We start from the raw sequence: 22,411 nt of genomic DNA on the forward strand, positions 1-22,411 counted from the left end.
TATAAAAATCCTGTTTGTTTCAAAACATATAGTTCCTTTAAATACAAAAGCAAACAACTAAACTATGTGGAAAAAAGTAACACATTCAATATAAACTTCAATTTAAGCAAAATCCCTTTGTAGGAATAAAACTGGTAAAATATGTAATAAAAATTGTAAATGTTTCATTAACCAAAAATACTTTCCTTCAGCAATAAAAAGGCCCCGTCAGTCACAATTCTGCTCTGCTAGCCAATACACAGTAACTTTCCATCAGGTTTCATAGAGTAGTGGTCATCACGTCTGCTTAACACGCAGAAGGTCCTGCGTTCAATCCCCAGTAAAACCAATCTGTTCTTGGTGTTGAAATAATACTTAATTAAACTACAATATATGAAGTTCTTGGCTTTGTTGCCGAATGATGGGATGTTTTGGCTTCCATCCCCAACAGAGCTACGAATTTGTTTTTTTTTTCCCTGGCGGTCAAAACTCGTCTCTAATTGTCATTACTTTGCAGGTTTTCAAAGGTTTCATAGTGTAGTGGAAATCACGTCTGCTTCACACGCAGAAGGTTCTGGGTTCAATCCCCAGTGAAACCCATGTGTTCTTGGTGTAGAAATAATCCCCTATCAACCTGCAGTATATAAAGTTATAATTGTCATTACTTTGCAGGTTTTCAAAGGTTTCATAGTGTAGTGGAAATCACGTCTGCTTTACACGCAGAAGGTTCTGGGTTCAATCCCCAGTGAAACCAATCTGTTCTTGGTGTTGAAATAATACTTAATTAAACTACAATATATGAAGTTCTTGGCTTTGTTGCCGAATAACGGGATGTTTTCGCTTCCATCACCAACAGAGCTATGAATTTGTTTTTTTTCCCCTGGCGGTCAAAACTCGTCTCTAATTGCCATTACTTTGAAGGATTTCAAAGGTTTCATAGTGTAGTGGTCATCACGTTTGCTTCACACGCAGAAGGTCCTGGCTTCAATCCCCAATGAAACCAATCTGTTCTTAGTGTTGAAATAATACGCTATCCAACTACAATATATGAAGTTCTCGGCTTTGTTGCCGAATGACGGGATGTTTTGGCTTCCATCACAAACAGAACTACAAATTATTTTTTTTTTTCCCCTGGCGGTCAAAACTCGTCTCTAAATGCCAATACTTTGCAGGATTTCACAGGTTTCATAGTGGAGTCGTCATCACGTCTACTTCACATGCAGAAGGTCCTGGGTTCAATCCCCAGTAAAAACAAGCCGTTTTCGCTGTTCTAGTAATTTGCTATCAACCTGTAACATATGAAATTCTTTGTTTTGTTGCCAACTGATAATATATTTTGGCGTCCATAACCAAGAGAACTACGATTTTGGGTTTCTTTTTTATTGACCATTTTAGCAGAAAACATAATCCCATATTATAAAAATCCTATTTGTTTCAAAATATATAGTTCCTTTAAATACAGAAGCAAACAACTAAACTATGTGAAAAAAAGTAACACATTCAATGTAAACTTCCTTTTAAGTAAAATCCCTTTGTAGGAATAAAACTGGTAAAATATGTAATAAAAATTGTAAATGTTTCATTAACCAAAAATACTTTCCTTCAGCAATACTTTCCTTCGAGTTGGTCACAACTCGTCTCTAATTGCCATTACTTTGAAGGCTTTTAGAGGTTTCATAGTGTAGTGGAAATCACATCTGCCTTTACACACAGAAGGTCCTGGGTTCAATCCCCAGTGAAACCCATGTGTTCTTGGTGTTGAATTAATCCCCTATCAACCTGCAGTATTTAAAGTTCTTGGCTTTGTTGCTGAATAACTGGATGTTTTAGCTTCCATCACCAACAGAGCTACGATTTTGTTTTTTTTCCCCTGGCGGTCAAAACTCGTCTCTAATTGCCATTACTTTGCTGGATTTCAAAGGTTTCATAGTGTAGTGGTCATCATGTCTGCTTCACTCGCAGAAGGTCCTGGGTTCAATCCCCAGTGAAACCAAACTGTTTGTGGTGTTGAAGTAATTTCCTATCGACTTGTAATATGTGAAATTCTTGGTTTCGTTGCCAAATGACAATACATTTTGGCTTCCATCACAAAGAGAACTACGATTTTGGGTTTCTTTTTTAATGACCATTTTAGCAGAAAACATAATCCCATATTATAAAAATCCTATTTGTTTCAAAATATATAGTTCCCATAAATACAAAAGCAAAAGACCAAACTATGGAGAAAAAAGTAACACATTCAATATAAACTTCAATTTAAGCAAAATCCCTTTGTAGGAATAAAACTGGTAAAATATGTAATAATAGTTGTAAATGTTTCATTAACCAAAAATACTTTCCTTCAGCAATAAAAAGGCCCCGTCAGTCACAATTCTGCTCTGCTAGCCAATACACAGTAACTTTTCGTCAGGTTTCATAGTGTAGTGGTTATCACGTCTGCTTAACACGCAGAAGGTCCTAAGTTCAATCCCCAGTAAAACCAATCTGTTCTTGGTGTTGAAATAATACTCAATTAAACTACAATATATGAAGTTCTAGGCTTCGTTGCCAAATGATGGGATGTTTTGGCTTCCATCCCCAACAGAGCTACAAATTTGTTTTTTTTTTCCCTGGCGGTCAAAACTCATCTCTAATTGCCATTACTTTGCAGGTTTTCAAAGGTTTCAAAGTGTAGTGGAAATCACATCTGCTTTACACACAGAAGGTGCTGGGTTCAATCCCCAGTGAAACCCATGTGTTCTTGGTGTTGAAATAATCCCCTATCAACCTGCAGTATAGAAAGTTCTTGGCTTTGTTGCCGAATAACGGGATGTTTTAGCTTCCATCACCAACAGAGCTACGAATTTGTTTTTTTTCCCCTGGCGGTCAAAACTCGTCTCTAATTGACATTACTTTGCAGGATTTTAAAGGTTTCATAGTGTAGAGGTCATCACGTCTGCTTCACACGCAGAAGGTCCTGGGTTCAATCCCCAGTGAAACCAATCTGTTCTTAGTGTTGAAATAATACGCTATCCAACTACAATATATGAAGTTTTCGGCATTGTTGCCGAATGACGGTATGTTTTGGCTTCCATCACAAACAGAACTACAAATTATTTTTTTTTTTTCCCCTGGCTGTCAAAACTCGTCTATAAATGCCATTACTTTGAAGGATTTCACAGGTTTCATAGTGGAGTGGTCGTCACGTCTACTTCACATGCAGAAGGTTCTGGGTTCAATCCCCAGTAAAAACAAGTCGTTTTCGCTGTTGAAGTAATTTGCTATCAACCTGTAATATATGAACTTCTTGGTTTTGTTGCCAACTGATAATATATTTTGGCTTCCCTCACCAAGAGAGCTACGATTTTGGGTTTCTTTTTTATTGACCATTTTAGCAGAAAATATAATCCCATATTATAAAAATCCTGTTTGTTTCAAAATATATAGTTCCTTTAAATACAAAAGCAAACAACTAAACTATGTGGAAAAAAGTAACACCTTCAATGTAAACTTCCTTTTAAGCAAAATCCCTTTGTAGGAATAAAACTGGTAAAATATGTAATAAAAATTGTAAATGTTTCATTAACCAAAAATACTTTCCTTCAGCAATAAAAAGGCCCCGTCAGTCACAATTCTGCTCTGCTAGCCAATACACAGTAACTTTCCATCAGGTTTCATAGAGTAGTGGTCATCACGTCTGCTTAACGCGCAGACGGTCCTGCGTTCAATCCCCAGTAAAACCAATCTGTTCTTGGTGTTGAAATAATACTCAATTAAACTACAATATATGAAGTTCTTGGCTTTGTTGCCGAATGATGGGAAGTAATTTGCGATCAACCTGTAACATATGAAATTCTTTCTTTTGTTGCCAACTGATAATAATATATTTTGGCTTCCATCACCAAGAGAACTACGATTTTGGGTTTCTTTTTTGTTGACCATTTTAGCAGAAAACATAATCCATATTATAAAAATTCTGTTTGTTTCAAAATATATAGTTCCTTTAAATACAAAAGCAAACAACTAAACTATGTGGAAAAAAGTAACCCATTCAATGTAAACTTCCTTTTAAGCAAAATCACTTTGTAGGAATAAAACTGGTAAAATATGTAATAAAAATTGTAAATGTTTCATTAACCAAAAATACTTTCCTTCAGCAATAAAAAGGCCCCGTCAGTCACAATTCTGCTCTGCTAGCCAATACACAGTAACTTTCCATCAGGTTTCATAGAGTAGGGGTCATCACGTCTGCTTAACACGCAGAAGGTCCTTCGTTCAATCCCCAGTAAAACCAATCTGTTCTTGGTGTAGAAATAATACTCAATTAAACTACAGTATATGAAGTTCTTGGCTTTGTTGCCGAAGGATGGAATGTTTTGGCTTCCATCCCCAACAGAGCAACGAATTAGTTTTTTTTTCCCTGGCGGTCATCACAAAGAGAACTACGATTTTGGGTTTCTTTTTTATTGACCATTTTAGCAGAAAACATAATCCCATATTATAAAAATCCTATTTGTTTCAAAATATGTAGTTCCCATAAATACAAAAGCAAAAGACCAAACTATGGAGAAAAAAGTAACACATTCAATATAAACTTCAATTTAAGCAAAATCCCTTTGTAGGAATAAAACTGGTAAAATATGTAATAATAATTGTAAATGTTTCATTAACCAAAAATACTTTCCTTCAGCAATAAAAAGGCCCCGTCAGTCACAATTCTGCTCTGCTAGCTAATACACAGTAACTTTTCGCCAGGTTTCATAGTGTAGTGGTCATCATTTCTGCTTAACACGCAGAAGGTCCTGGGTTCAATCCCCAGTGAAACCAATCTGTTCTTAGTGTTGAAATAATACGCTATCCAACTCCAATATATGAAGTTCTCGGCTTTGTTGCCGAATGACGGTATGTTTTGGCTTCCATCACAAACAGAACTACAAATTATTATTTTTTTTCCCCTGGCGGTCAAAACTCGTCTCTAAATTCCATTACTTTGCAGGCTTTCACAGGTTTCATAGTGTAGTCGTCATCACATCTACTTCACACGCAGAAGGTCCTGGGTTCAATCCCCAGTAAAAACAAGCCATTTTTTCTGTTGAAGTAATTTGCTATCAACCTGTAACATATGAAATTCTTTGTTTTGTTGCCAACTGATAATATATTTTGGCTTCCATCACCAAGAGAACTACGATTTTGGGTTTCTTTTTTATTGACCATTTTAGCATAAAACATAATCCCATATTATAAAAATCCTGTTTGTTTCAAAATATATAGTTCCTTTAAATACAAAAGCAAACAACTAAACTATGTGGAAAAAGTAACATATTCAATGTAAACTTCCTTTTAAGCAAAATCTCTTTGTAGGAATAAAACTGGTAAAATATGTAATAAAAATTGTAAATGTTTCATTAACAAAAAATACTTTCCTTCAGCAATAAAAAGGCCCCGTCAGTGACAATTCTGCTCTGCTAGCCAATACACAGTAACTTTCCATCAGGTTTCATAGAGTAGTGGTCATCACGTCTGCTTAACACGCCGAAGGTCCTGCGTTCAATCCCCAGTAAAACCAATCTGTTCTTGGTGTTGAAATAATACTCAATTAAACTACAATATATGAAGTTCTTGGCTTTGTTGCCGAATAACGGGATGTTTTAGCTTCCATCACCAACAGAGCTACGAATTTGTTTTTTTTCCCCTGGCGGTCAAAACTTGTCTCTAATTGCCATTACTTTGCAGGCTTTCAAAGGTTTCATAGTGTAGTGGTCATCACGTCTGCTTCACACGCAGAAGGTCCTGGGTTCAATCCCCAGTGAAACCAATCTGTTTTTGGTGTTAAAGTAATTTCCTATCGACTTGTAATATGTAAAATTCTTGGTTTCGTTGCCAAATGACAATACATTTTGGCTTCCATCACAAAGAGAACTAAGATTTTGGGTTTCTTTTTTATTGACCATTTTAGCAGAAAACATAATCCCATATTATAAAAATCCTATTTGTTTCAAAATATATAGTTCCCATAAATACAAAAGCAAAAGACCAAACTATGGAGAAAAAAGTAACACATTCAATATAAACTTCAATTTAAGCAAAATCCCTTTGTAGGAATAAAACTGGTAAAATATGTAATAAAAATTGTAAATGTTTCATTAACAAAAAATACTTTCCTTCAGCAATAAAAAGGCCCCGTCAGTGACAATTCTGCTCTGCTAGCCAATACACAGTAACTTTCCATCAGGTTTCATAGAGTAGTGGTCATCACGTCTGCTTAACACGCCGAAGGTCCTGCGTTCAATCCCCGGTGAAACCCATGTGTTCTTGGTGTTGAAATAATCCCCTATCAACCTGCAGTATATAAAGTTCTTGGCTTTGTTGCCGAATAACGGGATGTTTTAGCTTCCATCACCAACAGAGCTACGAATTTGTTTTTTTCCCCCTGGCAGTCAAAACTCGTCTCTAATTGCCATTACTTTGCAGAACTTCAAAGGTTTCATAGTGTAGTGGTCATCACGTCTGCTTCACACGCAGAAGGTCCTGGGTTCAATCCCCAGTGAAACCAATCCGTTTTTGGTGTTGAAGTAATTTCCTATCGACTTGTAATATGTGAAATTCTTGGTTTCGTTGCCAAATGACAATACATTTTGGCTTCCATCACAAAGAGAACTACGATTTTGGGTTTCTTTTTTATTGACCATTTTAGCAGAAAACATAATCCCATATTATAAAAATCCTATTTGTTTCAAAATATATAGTTCCCATAAATACAAAAGCAAAAGACCAAACTATGGAGAAAAAAGTAACACATTCAATATAAACTTCAATTTAAGCAAAATCCCTTTGTAGGAATAAAACTGGTAAAATATGTAATAATAATTGTAAATGTTTCATTAACCAAAAATACTTTCCTTCAGCAATAAAAAGGCCCCGTCAGTCACAATTCTGCTCTGCTAGCCAATACACATTAAGTTATCGTCAGGTTTCATAGTGTAGTGGTCATCACATCTGCTAAACACGCAGAAGGTCCTGGGTTCAATCCCCAGTGAAACCAATCTGTTCTTAGTGTTGAAATAATACGCTATCCAACTACAATATATGAAGTTCTCGGCTTTGTTGCCGTATGACGGGATGTCTTGGCTTCCATCACAAACAGAACTACAAATTATTATTTTTTTCCCCTGGCGGTCAAAACTCGTCTCTAAATGCCATTACTTTGCAGAATTTCACAAGTTTCGTAGTGGAGTCGTCATCACGTCTACTTCACACGCAGAAGGTCCTGGGTTCAATCCTCAGTAAAAACAAGCCGTTTTCGCTGTTGAAGTAATTTGCTATCAACCTGTAACATATGAAATTCTTTGTTTTGTTGCCAACTGATAATTTATTTTGGCTTTTATTACCAAGAGAACTACGATTTTGGGTGTCTTTTTTATTGACCATTTTAGCAGAAAACATAATCCTATATTATAAAAATCCTGTTTGTTTCAAAATATATAGTTCCTTTAAATACAAAAGCAAACAACTAAACTATGTGGAAAAAAGTAACACATTCAATGTAAACTTCCTTTTAAGCAAAATCCCTTTGTAGGAATAAAACTGGTAAAATATGTAATAAAAATTGTAAATGTTTCATTAACAAAAAATACTTTCTTTAGCAATAAAAAGGCCCCGTCAGTCACAATTCTGCTCTGCTAGCCAATACACAGTAACTTTCCATCAGGTTTCATAGAGTAGTGGTCATCACGTCTGCTTAACGCGCAGAAGGTCCTGCGTTCAATCCCCAGTAAAACCAATTTGTTCTTGGTGTTGAAATAATACTCAATTAAACTAGAATATTTGAAGTTCTTGGCTTTGTTGCCGAATGATGGGAAGTAATTTGATATCAACCTGTAACATATGAAATTCTTTCTTTTGTTGCCAACTGATAATATATTTTGGCTTCCATCACCAAGAGAACTACGATTTTGGGTTTCTTTTTTATTGACCATTTTAGGAGAAAACATAATCCCATATTATAAAAATCCTGTTTGCTTCAAAATATATAGTTCCTTTAAATACAAAATCAAACAACTAAACTATGTGGAAAAAAGTAACACAGTCAATGTAAACTTCCTTTTAAGCAAAATCCCTTTGTAGGAATAAAATTGGTAAAATATGTAATAAAAATTGTAAATGTTTCATTAACCAAAAATACTTTCCTTCAGCAATAAAAAGGCCCCGTCAGTCACAATCCTGCTCTGCTAGCCAATACACAGTAACTTTCCATCAGGTTTCATAGAGTAGTGGTCATCACGTCTGCTTAACACGCAGAAGGTCCTGCATTCAATCCCCAGTAAAACCAATCTGTTCTTGGTGTTGAAATAATACTTAATTAAACTACAATATATGAAGTTCTTGGCTTTGTTGCCGAATAACGGGATGTTTTAGCTTCCATCACCAACAGAGCTACGAATTTGTTTTTTTTCCCCTAGCGGTCAAAACTCGTCTCTAATTGCCATTATTTTGCAGGATTTCAAAGGTTTCATAGTGTAGTGGTCATCACGTCTGCTTCACACGCAGAAAGTCCTGGGTTCATTCCCCAGTGAAACCAATCTGTTTTTGGTGTTGAAGTAATTTCCTATCGACTTGTAATATGTGAAATTCTTGGTTTCGTTGCCAAATGACAATACATTTTGGCTTCCATCACAAAGAGAACTACGATTTTGGGTTTCTTTTTTATTGACCATTTTAGCAGAAAACATAATCCCATATTATAAAAATCCTATTTGTTTCAAAATATATAGTTCCCATAAATGCAAAAGCAAAAGACCAAACTATGGAGAAAAAAGTAACACATTCAATATAAACTTCAATTTAAGCAAAATCCCTTTGTAGGAATAAAACTGGTAAAATATGTAATAATAATTGTAAATGTTTCATTAACCAAAAATACTTTCCTTCAGCAATAAAAAGGCCCCGTCAGTCACAATTATGCTCTGCTAGCCAATACACAGTAACTTTTTGTCAGGTTTCATAATGTAGTGGTCATCACGTCTGCTTAACACGCAGAAGGTCTTGGGTTCAATCCCCAGTGAAACCAATCTGTTCTTAGTGTTGAAATCATAAGCTATCCAACTACAATATATGAAGTTCTCTGCATTGTTGCCGAATGACGGTATGTTTTGGCTTCCATCACAAACAGAACTACAAATAATTTTTTTTTTTTCCCCTGGCGGTCAAAACTCGTCTCTAAATGCTATTACTTTGCAGGATTTCACAGGTTTCATAGTGGAGTGGTCATCACGTCTACTTCACATGCAGAAGGTCCTGGGTTCAATCCCCAGTAAAAACAAGTCGTTTTCGCTGTTGAAGTAATTTGCTATCAACCTGTAATATATGAAATTCTTGGTTTTATTGCCAACTGATAATATATTTTGGCTTCCCTCACCAAGAGAACTACGATTTTGGGTTTATTTTTTATTGACCATTTTAGCAGAAAACATAATCCCATATTATAAAAATCCTATTTGTTTCAAAATATATAGTTCCCATAAATACAAAAGCAAAAGACCAAACTATGGAGAAAAAAGTAACACATTCAATATAAACTTCAATTTAAGCAAAATTCCTTTGTAGGAATAAAACTGGTAAAATATGTAATAATAATTGTAAATGTTTCATTAACCAAAAATACTTTCCTTCAGCAATAAAAAGGCCCCGTCAGTCACAATTCTGCTCTGCTAGCCAATACACAGTAACTTTTCGTCAGGTTTCATAGTGTAGTGGTCATCATTTCTGCTTAACATGCAGAAGGTCCTGGGTAGAGTTGAGCGCGGTTCGTGGTTCGAGGTTCTCCAGTTCTAGGCTCGAGTGATTTTGGAGGCTGTTCGAGATCGAACTAGAACTCGAGCTTTTTGCAAAAGCTCGATAGTTCTAGATACGTTCGAGAACGGTTCTAGCAGCAAAAAGCAGGGCTTTTTACAGCTATGGTGTGCAGGAGCCATCGCTGGCAGCCTGCCACAAGCTGGTAACCAAGATAAACATCGGGTATCAAACCAAAGCGCTTTGGTTAGTAACCCGATGTTTATCCTAGTTACGTGCAGGAAGCCCACACTTCCCCGCTCAGCTCGCTCCGCCCCCTCCTGCCCGCGGCATGTACACACGTACACACATATACACACACACACACACACACACACACACACGGTCCCGCTCGGCTTACCTGCGGTCGGCCCGGGGGCAGCAGTCCTTGGCACTGGAAACTGTGGCTGCCGGCTCTTTAAGGCCCGCAGACCACAGCGTTCACTGTGTTCTCCTGCATTGAGCATCATCTGTGGGCGGAGCTACTGCCCGGCGTCCTGCTCGGTCACACAGATGAAGGAGTCACAGTGCCAGCCAGCGACTCCCAGCACATTGCTTCCCTCCGGCGCTGTGTGGGCCCCATCTGCACCGTAACCTGATCAGTATGTGGGACATCACTCCCTCCCCGCCCCTCCCTGTCCCCCCGTGCATGTGTGGGCCCCGCAGAGCCTTGTGTGAGGCCCCCGGAGCCGCGTGTGTGGGCCCCGCAGAGCAAGGTGTGTGTTTGTATGTATGCATGCAGCAGAGCAGTATGCGTGTCTATATGTATGTATATATGCAGCAGAGCAGTATGCGTGTCTGTATGTATGTATGTATATATGCAGCAGAGCAGGATGCGTGTCTGTATGTATGTATATATGCAGCAGAGCAGTATGCGTGTCTGTATGTATGCATGTATATATGCAGCAGAGCAGTATACGTGTCTGTATGTAAGTATATATATATGCAGCAGAGCAGTATACGTGTCTGTATGTATGTATGTATATATGCAGCAGAGCAGTATGCGTGTCTGTATGTATGTATATATGCAGCAGAGCAGTATGCGTGTCTGTATGTATGTATGTATATATGTAGCAGAGTAGTATGAGTGTCTGTATGTATGTATATATATATGCAGCAGAGCAATTTGCGTGTCTGTCTGTATGTATGCATGTATGTATGTATGCAGCAGAGCAGTATACGTGTCTGTATGTATGTATATATGTAGCAGAGTAGTATGCGTGTCTGTATGTATATATATATGCAGCAGAGCAATATGCGTGTCTGTCTGTATGTATGCATGTATGTATGCGGCAGAGCAGTATGCGTGTCTGTATGTATGTATGTATATATGCAGCAGAGCAGTATGCGTGTCTGTATGTATGTATATATGCAGCAGAGCAGTATGCGTGTCTGTATGTATGTATGTATATATGTAGCAGAGTAGTATGCGTGTCTGTATGTATGTATATATATATATGCAGCAGAGCAATATGCGTGTCTGTCTGTATGTATGCATGTATGTATGCAGCAGAGCAGTATATGTGTCTGTATGCATGTATATATGTAGCAGAGTAGTATGCGTGTCTGTATGTATATATATATGCAGCAGAGCAATATGCGTGTCTGTATGTATGTATGTATATATGCAGCAGAGCAGTATGCGTGTCTGTATGTATGTATGTATATATGCAGCAGAGCAGTATGCGTGTCTGTATGTATATATGCAGCAGAGCAGTATGCGTGTATGTATGTATATATGCAGCAGAGCAGTATGCGTGTCTGTATGTATGTATGTATGTATGCAGCAGAGCAGTATATGTGTCTGCATGTATGTATGTATGTATGCAGCAGAGCAGTATGCGTGTCTGTATGTATGTATATATGCAGCAGAGCAGTATGCGTGTATGTATGTATGTATGTATATATGCAGCAGAGCAGTATGCGTGTATGTATGTATATATGCAGCAGAGCAGTATGCGTGTCTGTATGTATGTATGTATATATGTAGCAGAGTAGTATGCGTGTCTGTCTGTATGTATGCATGTATGTATGCAGCAGAGCAGTATACGTGTCTGTATGTATGTATATGTAGCAGAGCAGTATGCATGTCTGTATGTATGTATATATGCAGCAGAGTAGTATGCGTGTCTGTAAGTATGTATATATATATGCAGCAGAGCAATATGCGTGTCTGTCTGTATGTATGCATGTATGTATGCAGCAGAGTAGTATGCGTGTCTGTATGTATGCATGCAGAGCAGTATGCGTGTCTGTCTGTATGTATGTATGTATGTATGCAGAAGAGCAGTATGCGTGTCTGTTTGTATGTATGTATGCATGTATGTATGCAGCAGAGCAGTATGCGTGTCTGTCTGTATGTATGTATGCAGCAGAGCAGTGTGTGTGTGTGTGTCTGTATGTATGTATGCAGCTGAGCAGTATGTGTGTGTCTGTCTATATGTATGTATGTAGCAGAGCAGTGTGTGTGTGTCTGTCTATATGTATGTATGCATGCAGAGCAGTATGTGTGTGTCTGTATGTATGTATGTATGGAGCATAGCAGTGTGTGTCTCTGTATGTATGCATGTATGATGTGTATCTATGTATGTCAGTGTATATGACTGTATAGATTTGTCTGTTTATATGTATTTTTGTGATTTTGTCTTTAAATATGTATATGTACGAGTATGTATCTGTGTATGTGTGTATGTCTGCGTGTTTATGGGGCCCACTGGGACTCTTCCGCCCGGGGCCCACAAAAACCTGGAGCCGGCCCTGCCTGCGGTGATGAAGTCCCGCCATCCCGACCTCAGCGCTGTCACTGTCCTTCATGGCCGCCGCTTGTCACATCACCTTCTCTCGCTTCCGACCCGAGACTGACTAGCGGTGACGACACGGGCCTCTCGCGATTCTTGGCTGTGAAGGCGGCGGTCATTGAACTCAGTGACAGGGGCTGTCAGTGTGCTGGAGATCAGCGCAGGTAATGTACCTCGCTGACAGCAGCACTTGTCATCCCCTGCAGTGACCTGGGCTGACCCATTGATGTTAGCTCAGGTCACTGCACTGCTCTCCCAGCCAATGGGGAACATCCTGATCTTCATTGACTGGGACAGTGTGGATCGTCATGGCAACCCCTTGGATTACACCAGACCTGGATTTGTTTTTCATTCTAATAAAATGGTTAAAGAGGGAATGTTTTGGGGAGTGTTTTTTCAAATAAAAATGTGTTTGTCGTCTATTTTTTTTTATTACTGACTGGGTTGGTGATGTCGGGTATGTGATAGACGCCTGACCTCACCAACCCCAGGGCTTAATGCCAGGTGACATTACACATCTGGTATTAACCCCATATATTACCCCGTTTGCCACCGCACCAGGGCGCGGGATGAGCTGGGGCGAAGCACCAGGATTGGCGCATCTAATGGATGCGCCACTTCTGGGGCGGCTGCGGCCTGCTATTTTTAGGCTGGGGAGAGTCCAATAACCATGGACCTCCCTAGTCTGAGAATATCAGGCCTCAGCTGTCTGCTTTACCTTGGCTGGTGATCCAATTTTGGGGGACCCCTACGTGGTTTTTTTTTTAATTATATATTTAATTTAAAATAACAGCGTGGGGTGCCCTCAGTTTTGGATTACCAGCCAAGGTGAGGTTGGCAGCTGTGGCCTGCAGGCTGCAGCCGTCTGCTTTACCCTAGCTGGCTACAAAACTAGGGGGAACCCTACGTCATTTTGTTTTCATTTTTTTGGCTAAATACAAAGCGAAGCACCCCTTAGTGCCACATGAAAGGCACCAAAGGGTGCTCCACTTTTTCTCCACTTTTTCTCCACTTCTTCTCCACTTCTCCACTTTTTCTCCACTTTTTCTCCACTTTTTATCCATTTTTTTCTCCACTTTTTCTCCACTTTTTATCTACTTTTTAGCCATTTTTTTCTCCACTTTTTCTCAACTTTTTCTTCACTTTTTCTCCACTTGTTATCAATTTTTTCTCCACTTTTTCTCCACTTTTTCTCCGTTCTTTTTCTATGGTCGGTCTACCCATTAGCTCTGCCATGCATACTGTAGCTCTACACCTACTGCACATGTTACTTTATGATTGACATCTTTTTCGTACCAGAGCTGTCTAAGCCTACTCTGACCCCATATTTATCATTACTATATTGTCCTTGTACTGTATTATGACATTTGTATCATGTGTTTCATTTCTTGCTGTGTTGCAATTTTTTTGCTGCATCCCAATTGTACCTCTACATTGTTCGAGTTTATGTTATTGTTCTCTCACTCTTATGTGATACTGATTATTGTCATTTTTCATGATTACATGCAGATAAGTCCAATCTGACGAAGGCTCAGGCCGAAACGTCATTCGTAACTTGTTTTGGACAAAAACATATATGCTTATGAAAAAATTTTTTTTCTTAATACGGACCAATAAAGAGTGATTTTGCATTACTATCCATTGTGACTTACTGACTTAGTCTGGGAGATTTAGAGTGCCAAGGTTACTCACTAATTTTATCTATTATTACCTCTGAGCACCTATATACCAGTGAGCAGAGCTTCCTCTACAGTAGTTCTCCTGATTAGGCATGCCCTTACCTCATGAGCAGGGCATTGCAGCTTTGGTAGCAACCATTACGACATGGACTCTGCTGCTGTGGACCCGGGGAGAGTGAGTGCAGATTCATTGCACCCACACTCCTCACATGAAGGGTCCGCACTCCTAGAAAATGGGGGATACATTCCCTGAGTGTCTCCCCCCCATATTCTAGACGGTCCAGAGTCGTCGTGGGACCCCTTTATTTTTTTTCTTACAATAAATTGGTGAAAGAGGAAATGTTTTGGGGACTGTTTTTTCAAATAAATTTCTTTTGTCAATTTTTTTTTTTTGTTAGTACTGACAGTTTATGATGTTGGGTATCTAATAGACGCCATAACATCACAAACTGCTGGGCTTGATCTCAGGTGACTTTACAGCTAGTATCAACCTGATTTATTGCCCCGTTTGCCACTGCACCAGGGCACGGGATGAGCTGGGGTGAAGCGCCAGGATTGGCGCATCTAGTGGATGCGCCACGTCTGGGGTGCCTGCGGCCTGCTATTTTTAGGCTGTGAAGGCCCAATAACTATGTACCTTCTTACCCTGAGAATACCAGACCACAGCTGTCCGCTTTACCTTGGCTGGTGATCCAATTTGGGGGGGACCCTACTTTTATTGTGTAATTATTAATATTTATAAAATAATTATAAAAAAGAGCCTGAGGGGACCTCCACATTGGATCCCCAACCACGGTAAAGCTGCCAGCTGTGGTTTTCAGGCTACAGCCGTCTGCTTTACCTTAGCTGGCTATCAAAAATGGGGGGACCCAACGTCATTTTTTTTTTAAATATTTTTTAAATAGAAAAAATTAATGGGCTTCCCTGTATTTTGATTGCCAACCAAGGTAACGGCAGGCAGACTGGGGTGGCAACCCATAGCTGTCTGCTTTATCTGCGCTGAGAATCAAAAATACCGCAGAGCGCTACGTCATTTTTTTAAAGATTTATTTTTACAGCACTGTGATGTCCAGCAATCAAAATACAGGGAAGCCCATTTTGTTTTTAGTTATTTAAATAAATAATTAAAAAAAAATATATATGGGCTCCCGCTGCATTTTTTGTATTGCTAGGTAAGGGTAATCCAAGCAGCTACTGGCTGCTAACCCCCACTGCTTGGTGTTACCTTCACTGGCAATGGAAAATCCTGGGAAGCATTTTTTTTTTTTTTGACAAAAAACTACAAAAAAAGGACGTGAGCTTCGCCATATTTTTGTATGCTAGCCAGATATAGCAGGCAGGTGCTGGAAGAGTTGGATACAGCGCCAGAAGATGGCGCTTCTATGAAAATGCCATTTTCTGAGGCGGCTGCAGACTGCAATTCGCAGCAGTGGGGCCCAGAAAGCTCAGGCCAACCTGTGCTGCGGATTCCAATCCCCAGCTGCCTAGTTGTACCTGGCTGGACACAAAAATGGGGCGAAGCCTACGTCATTTGTTTTCTAATTATTTAATGAAATTCATAAAATAATAAAAAAAGGGCTTCCCTTTATTTTTGGTTCCCAGCCGGGTACAAATAGGCAACTGGGGGTTGGGGGCAGCCGTACCTCCCTGCTGTACCTGGCTAGCAAACAAAAATATGGCGAAGCCCACATAATTTTATCAGGGGGCAAAAAACTTCTGCATACAGTCCTGGATGGAGTATGCTGAGCCTTGTAGTTCTGCAGCTGCTGTGTGTCTGTATGGAGAAGAGCAGACAGCAGCTGCAGAACTACAAGGCTCAGCATACTCCATCCAGGACTGTATGCAGAATTTTTTTGCCCAATAAAAAAATGACGTGGGCTTCGCCATATTTTTGTATGCTAGCCAGGTACAGCAGGCAGCCACGGGCTGCCTCCAACCCCCAGTTGCCTATTTGTACCCGGCTGGGAACCAAAAATATAGGGAAGCCCGTTTTTTTTAATTATTTCACTTATTTCATGAAATAATTAAAAAACAAATGACGTGGGCTTCGCCCCATTTTTTGTGTCCAGCCGGGTACAACTAGGCAGCTGTGGATTGGAATCCGCAGCACAGGTTAGCCCGAGGTTTCTGGGCGCCTCTGCTGCGAATTTCAGTCCGCAGCCGTCCCAGAAAATGGCGCTCTCATAGAAGCGCCATCATCTGGCGCTGTATCCAACTCTTCCAACAGCCCTGAAGCCGGGTGGCTTGTTGGGTAATCATGAGTTAATGCTGGCTTTGTTTTACTAGCCAGTATTAAGCCAGAGATTCTTAATGTCAGGCACGTTTGACCCGGCCATTAAGAATCTCCAATAAAGGGTTAAAAAAAAACACCACACAGAGAAAAAAATACTTTAATAGAAATAAATACACAGACACATTAGAGACTCCATCTTTATTACCCCCTGTCAGCCCTCCACGATCCTGCTCTTCTGTCTTCTTTCTTTCTAGTGTAGTAGTAGTGACGATTGTAGTGAGGATGAGGTTCACCAGCTCATCACTTGGGGCTGAGGAACCTCATCCTCACTACAATCCTCACTAGTGTAGTAGTAGTGATGATTGTAGTGAGGATGAGTTTACCCAGCTCATCACTTGGGGCTGAGGAACCTCATCCTCACTACAATCCTCACTAGTGTAGTAGTAGTGACGATTGTAGTGAGGATGAGTTTACCCAGATCATAACTTGGGGCTGAGGAACCTCATCCTCACTACCATCATCACTAGTGTAGTAGTAGTGACGATTGTAGTGAGGATGAGTTTACCCAGCTCATCACTTGGGGCTGAGGAACCTCATCCTCACTACAATCATCACTAGTGTAGTAGTAGTGATGATTGTAGTGAGGATGAGTTTACCCAGCTCATCACTTGGGGCTGAGGAACCTCATCCTCACTACAATCCTCACTAGTGTAGTAGTAGTGACGATTGTAGTGAGGATGAGTTTACCCAGCTCATCACTTGGGGCTGAGGAACCTCATCCTCACTACAATCGGGAAGCAGCGTGCAGCCTTCACTCCGTGAGTGATCAGTGCTGGCTGTCAGCGGTAACAGCGGTAACGCTGACAGACGCGTTACCATAGCAACGGTGCTCTCGGAGCCGCGGTTAGCGGTGACATCACCGCTAACTGCGTTGCTATGGCAACGGTGATCTCCGTTAATGACCGGCTGTGTCAGCCGGTCCCTAACGGAATGGGGAGTCGACCGTGTGCTAGAGCATGTCGCCGGTACACGGCGATACACATATGTGCACCGTGTACCGGAGAGATGCACTCGCAGGTCCTACATGACGCGTCATAGTCATGTGACCAGTCTGTAGCCAATGAGATTATAGCCACGTGACTGGTCACATGGCTATTTTGACGTCATGATAGGTCCTGCATCTGAGCTGGCAGTGCTGGTCACGGGGAGGATTCAGCGATCATCGGATGGAATAGCGGCAGGAGACAGAGTACAGGAGGGATCGCGGGGACCGGTAAGTGTTATGGCAATGTTTATTAACTGTTTGTGTACATTTATAATGCATTTTTATGTGTTTGTGATTGCCTCCCATTATAGCCTATTGGTTCGAGTTCGGTTCGTCGAACGTTCGACGAACCGAACTCGAACAGGACCCCCGTTCGGCGAACCGACTCGAGCCGAACCGTGATCGGTTCACTCATCTCTAGTCCTGGGTTCAATCCCCAGTGAAACCAATCTGTTCTTAGTGTTGAAATAATACGCTATCCAACTCCAATATATGAAGTTCTCGGCTTTGTTGCCGAATGACGGGATGTTTTGGCTTCCATCACAAAGAGAACTACAAATTATTTATTTTTTTTCCCCTGGCGGTCAAAACTCGTCTCTAAATGCCATTACTTTGCAGGATTTCACAGGTTTCATAGTGGAGTCGTCATCACGTCTACTTTACACGCGGAAGGTCCTGGGTTCAATCCCCAGTAAAAACAAGCCGTTTTCGCTGTTGAAGTAATTTGCTATCAACCTGTAACATATGAAATTCTTTGTTTTGTTGCCAACTAATAATATATTTTGGCTTCCATCACCAAGAGAACTACGATTTTGGGTTTCTTTTTTATTGACCATTTTAGCAGAAAACATAATCCCATATTATAAAAATCCTATTTGTTTCAAAATATATAGTTCCCATAAATACAAAAGCAAAAGACCAAACTATGGAGAAAAAAGTAACACATTCAATATAAACTTCAATTTAAGCAAAATCCCTTTGTAGGAATAAAACTGGTAAAATATGTAATAATAATTGTAAATGTTTCATTAACCAAAAATACTTTCCTTCAGCAATAAAAAGGCCCCGTCAGTCACAATTCTGCTCTGCTAGCCAATACACAGTAACTTTTTGTAAGGTTTCATAGTGTAGTGGTCATCACGTCTGCTTAACATAGGGTATGCATATTCCTATGTGTCTTTTGGTGTCTTTGTCTTTTGTTTTTTGTGAATTTTGTATTTGAGACATTTCTTGTCTGTATACAATGTATTTCATTGTGCATTCTCCATTGTGATTGTTTTTAATTGTGGTTTGGGTTGCAGCCTGTCTGGGCGCTCCTATTTAAGGTGTGACGTTCCCTTTCCACATTTGGACCTGTGGAAGCCTAATCAAGGCGAAACGGCCGTCGTCCTCTCTTGGGAGCCGCCAGGAAGGTTGCCTCCAGCCCTCCTCTCACCCATGCACCTGACCAAATAAACGTTTTCCAGCACAAGTACAGCGGATGGAGTGCGGTCTTTTTCTTACCTCTCCCACTACCTTCGGATCTTCAGTGCTGACATGCACCCCCGCTCTGGATTAATCACTTTGCAGCTTGGCAGCTACATCCCTCCGGATACATGCAGTACCGCAGGTAAAAACGCGGAATGGTGCTGGACCATCCCCCCTTTTTTCTTTGAATCTTATTGCGTCCATGCTTGCATTTAAAAACCGTACGTGTGTGCCTGTCGGTGGCAGCGTACAGGTGCACGTTTTGCACAAACTATTATATAACGCACAAGTCTAGTGAATAATACACGTCAGTCAGCAGTGGCTGATAGTGTCAGACTTCTCAGTAATTGTCGCTCCTAAAAACCTGTTAGGTTCTTATTGCGTCCATGCTTGCATTTAAAAACCGCACGTGTGTGCCTGTCGGTGGCAGCGTACAGGTGCACGTTTTGCACAAACTATTATATAACGCACAAGTCTAGTGTATAATACACGTCAGTCAGCAGTGGCTGATAGTGTCAGACTTCTCAGTAATTGTCGCTCCTAAAAACCTGTTAGGTTCTTATTGCGTCCATGCTTGCATTTAAAAACCGCACGTGTGTGCCTGTCGGTGGCAGCGTACAGGTGCACGTTTTGCACAAACTATTATATAACGCACAAGTCTAGTGTATAATACACGTCAGTCAGCAGTGGCTGATAGTGTCAGACTTCTCAGTAATTGTCGCTCCTAAAAACCTGTTAGGTTCTTATTGCGTCCATGCTTGCATTTAAAAACCGCACGTGTGTGCCTGTCGGTGGCAGCGTACAGGTGCACGTTTTGCACAAACTATTATATAACGCACAAGTCTAGTGTATAATACACGTCAGTCAGCAGTGGCTGATAGTGTCAGACTTCTCAGTAATTGTCGCTCCTAAAAACCTGTTAGGTTCTTATTGCGTCCATGCTTGCATTTAAAAACCGCACGTGTGTGCCTGTCGGTGGCAGCGTACAGGTGCACGTTTTGCACAAACTATTATATAACGCACAAGTCTAGTGAATAATACACGTCAGTCAGCAGTGGCTGATAGTGTCAGACTTCTCAGTAATTGTCGCTCCTAAAAACCTGTTAGGTTCTTATTGCGTCCGTGCTTGCATTTAAAAACCGCACGTGTGTGGCAGTCGGTGGCAGCGTCAGGCTCCATATTGTCCCTGGATAGAGACGTGCATGATGGCCTGTAAACCTGAAGTGCCCATTGTAAGGCAGTGGGTCTATTGTAGTATAGCCCTTAGGCAGGGCAGCCAAAAATTTGGAGGCTCCACATTGTCCCTGGATAGAGATGTGCATAAGGGCCTCAAAACATTGTTCCCATTGCAAAGGAGCGGGTCTCCTGTCGTTGTAATGCCCATTCTGAAAGAATGGTCGAAAAAATTTACCACTGGGGGTATACCTGAAACAACGGCCTAACTATTGTAACGGTCAGTCATCATGATGGCGCATGAGGAGAAGGAGGAGCAGTCCAGCGATTAGCCAAAGTCCAGAACTGTGTACCCATGGGTGAGTGTAGGTACATGGCAAACTTTAAATTCCGCTCTCATTTGCTGGTGGTGTGGTGAAGTCTGGCCCAATCCAACCCTTGTTCATCTTGATCAGAGTCAGCCTGTCAGCATTTACAGTTGACAGGCAGGTGCGTTTATCTGTAATGATTCCACCTGCGGCACTAAAAACACGCTCTGACAAAACGCTAGCGGCAGGGCAGGCCAGGACTTCCAAGGCGTAGAGAGCCAATTCATGCCACGTGTTCAGCTTGGATACCCATTAATTGTAAGGCACAGAGGAATGTCGGAGTACAGTTGTTTGATCTGCAAGGTACTCCTTGAGCATCTGGGCAAACTTAGGATTTTTTGTGGCACTACCCCGCACCTCAGGGGCTGTGGTATGTGAGGGCCTGAGAAAACTGTCCCACATCTTAAAGACTGTTCCCCTACCTCTGGCGGATTGGACTTGTGCCCCTCTCGGCTGTACGCCTTGGTTGTCCACTGATTCCTGACCTATGCCGCTAGCGTTTTGTGAGGGGAATGCTTTGCCTACTTCCGTGACTATGGCCTTCTGGAACTGCTGCATTTTGCCTGACCTCTTCGCCTCGGGAATAAGAGACATAAAGTTCTCCTTGTAGCGTGGGTCTAACAGTGTTACCAACCAGTAATGATTGTCGGCAAAGATGTTCTTAACGCGAGGGTCACGAGACAGGCAGCTTACCATAAAGTCAGCCATGTGTGCCAGACTCTTAACAGCCATCACTTCAGTATCCTGACCAACACGATGACTGAACATGCTGTCCTCCTCCTCCTCCTCCTCCTCATCTACCCTGTCCTCTGGCCAGCCACGCTGAACCGAGGATATGACTGCATGTCATATCCTCAATTTGGCCAGAGAGTTGCTCCATGTCTTCATCCTCCTCCTCGTCATAGTCCTCCACTGCACGTTGTGATGAGACGAGGCTGGGCTGTGTGTTATCACCCACACCCACTACTGTTTCTTGCTCAAACTCATCGCGCTCCGCCTGCAATGCATCATGGTTGTTTTTTGAGCAGAGACCATTTTAGAAGGCAGAGAAGCGGTATGGTGACGATAATAATGTCGTCATCGCCGCTCACCATCTTGGTGGAGTCCTCAAACTTTTGGCGGATGGTACATAGGTCGGACATCCATCTCCACTCCTCAGGTGTTATGTGTGGAGTTTGACCCATTTCCCGACGGCTTAGGTGATGCAGGTACTCAACAACTGCCCTCTTCTGCTCACATATCATGACCAACATGTGCAGAGTTGAATTCCAACGCGTGGGGACATCACACACCAGTCTGTGAGCCGGAAGATGCAAATGGCGCTGAAAGCCGGCAAGGCCGGCTGAAGCAGTAGGTGACTTTCGAAAATGTGCAGACAGGCGGCGAACGTTTACCAGCAGATCAGACAGCTCTGGGTATGACTTTAGAAAACGCTGAACCACGAGGTTGAGCACATGGGCCACACATGGAACATGTGTCAGCTGGCCTCGCCTCAAAGCCGCCACCAGGTTCCGGCCATTGTCACACACAACCTTTCCTGGCTTTAGGTTCAGAGGTGTGAGCCAGTGATCTGCCTGCTGTTTCAGAGCTGTCCACACCTCTTCTGCATTGTGGGGTTTGTCACCTATGCAGATTAGCTTCAGCACAGCCTGTTGCCGCTTCGCCGAGGCAGTGCTGCAGTGCTTCTGTGTCGCCCTGGACAAGCCAGGGGCCACAGAGCACAACACTTACACACCCCACACTCCCTGCAGGCATATCATAGTCAAAACACCAAATCCTTGTTGCCTTCCCCAGGGGCTGTTGTCCACACCAGGGGGTGGAGCCAGGCGGTTGGTCTCCACCCACCAAGGAGGAGGGAAAAC

General features: G+C 41.4%; 4 non-coding genes across 4 annotated transcripts; all 4 read left to right on the top strand.

The window, feature by feature from the left end:
• The first annotated feature begins 660 nt into the window (after window positions 1–660).
• Window positions 661–733, top strand: TRNAV-UAC (transfer RNA valine (anticodon UAC)). The gene has a single exon. It is a non-coding gene; the product is annotated as a tRNA-Val (tRNA).
• Window positions 734–4,712: 3,979 nt separating this feature from the next.
• On the top strand, window positions 4,713–4,785 carry TRNAV-AAC (transfer RNA valine (anticodon AAC)). The gene has a single exon. It is a non-coding gene; the product is annotated as a tRNA-Val (tRNA).
• A 915-nt stretch (window positions 4,786–5,700) lies between these two features.
• On the top strand, window positions 5,701–5,773 carry TRNAV-CAC (transfer RNA valine (anticodon CAC)). Its single transcript has one exon. It is a non-coding gene; the product is annotated as a tRNA-Val (tRNA).
• A 665-nt stretch (window positions 5,774–6,438) lies between these two features.
• On the top strand, window positions 6,439–6,511 carry TRNAV-CAC (transfer RNA valine (anticodon CAC)). Its single transcript has one exon. It is a non-coding gene; the product is annotated as a tRNA-Val (tRNA).
• Window positions 6,512–22,411: the final 15,900 nt, after the last annotated feature.

The sequence above is a fragment of the Anomaloglossus baeobatrachus genome, chromosome 2 (assembly GCF_048569485.1).
Source record: "Anomaloglossus baeobatrachus isolate aAnoBae1 chromosome 2, aAnoBae1.hap1, whole genome shotgun sequence".
Taxonomy (NCBI): domain Eukaryota; kingdom Metazoa; phylum Chordata; class Amphibia; order Anura; family Aromobatidae; genus Anomaloglossus; species Anomaloglossus baeobatrachus.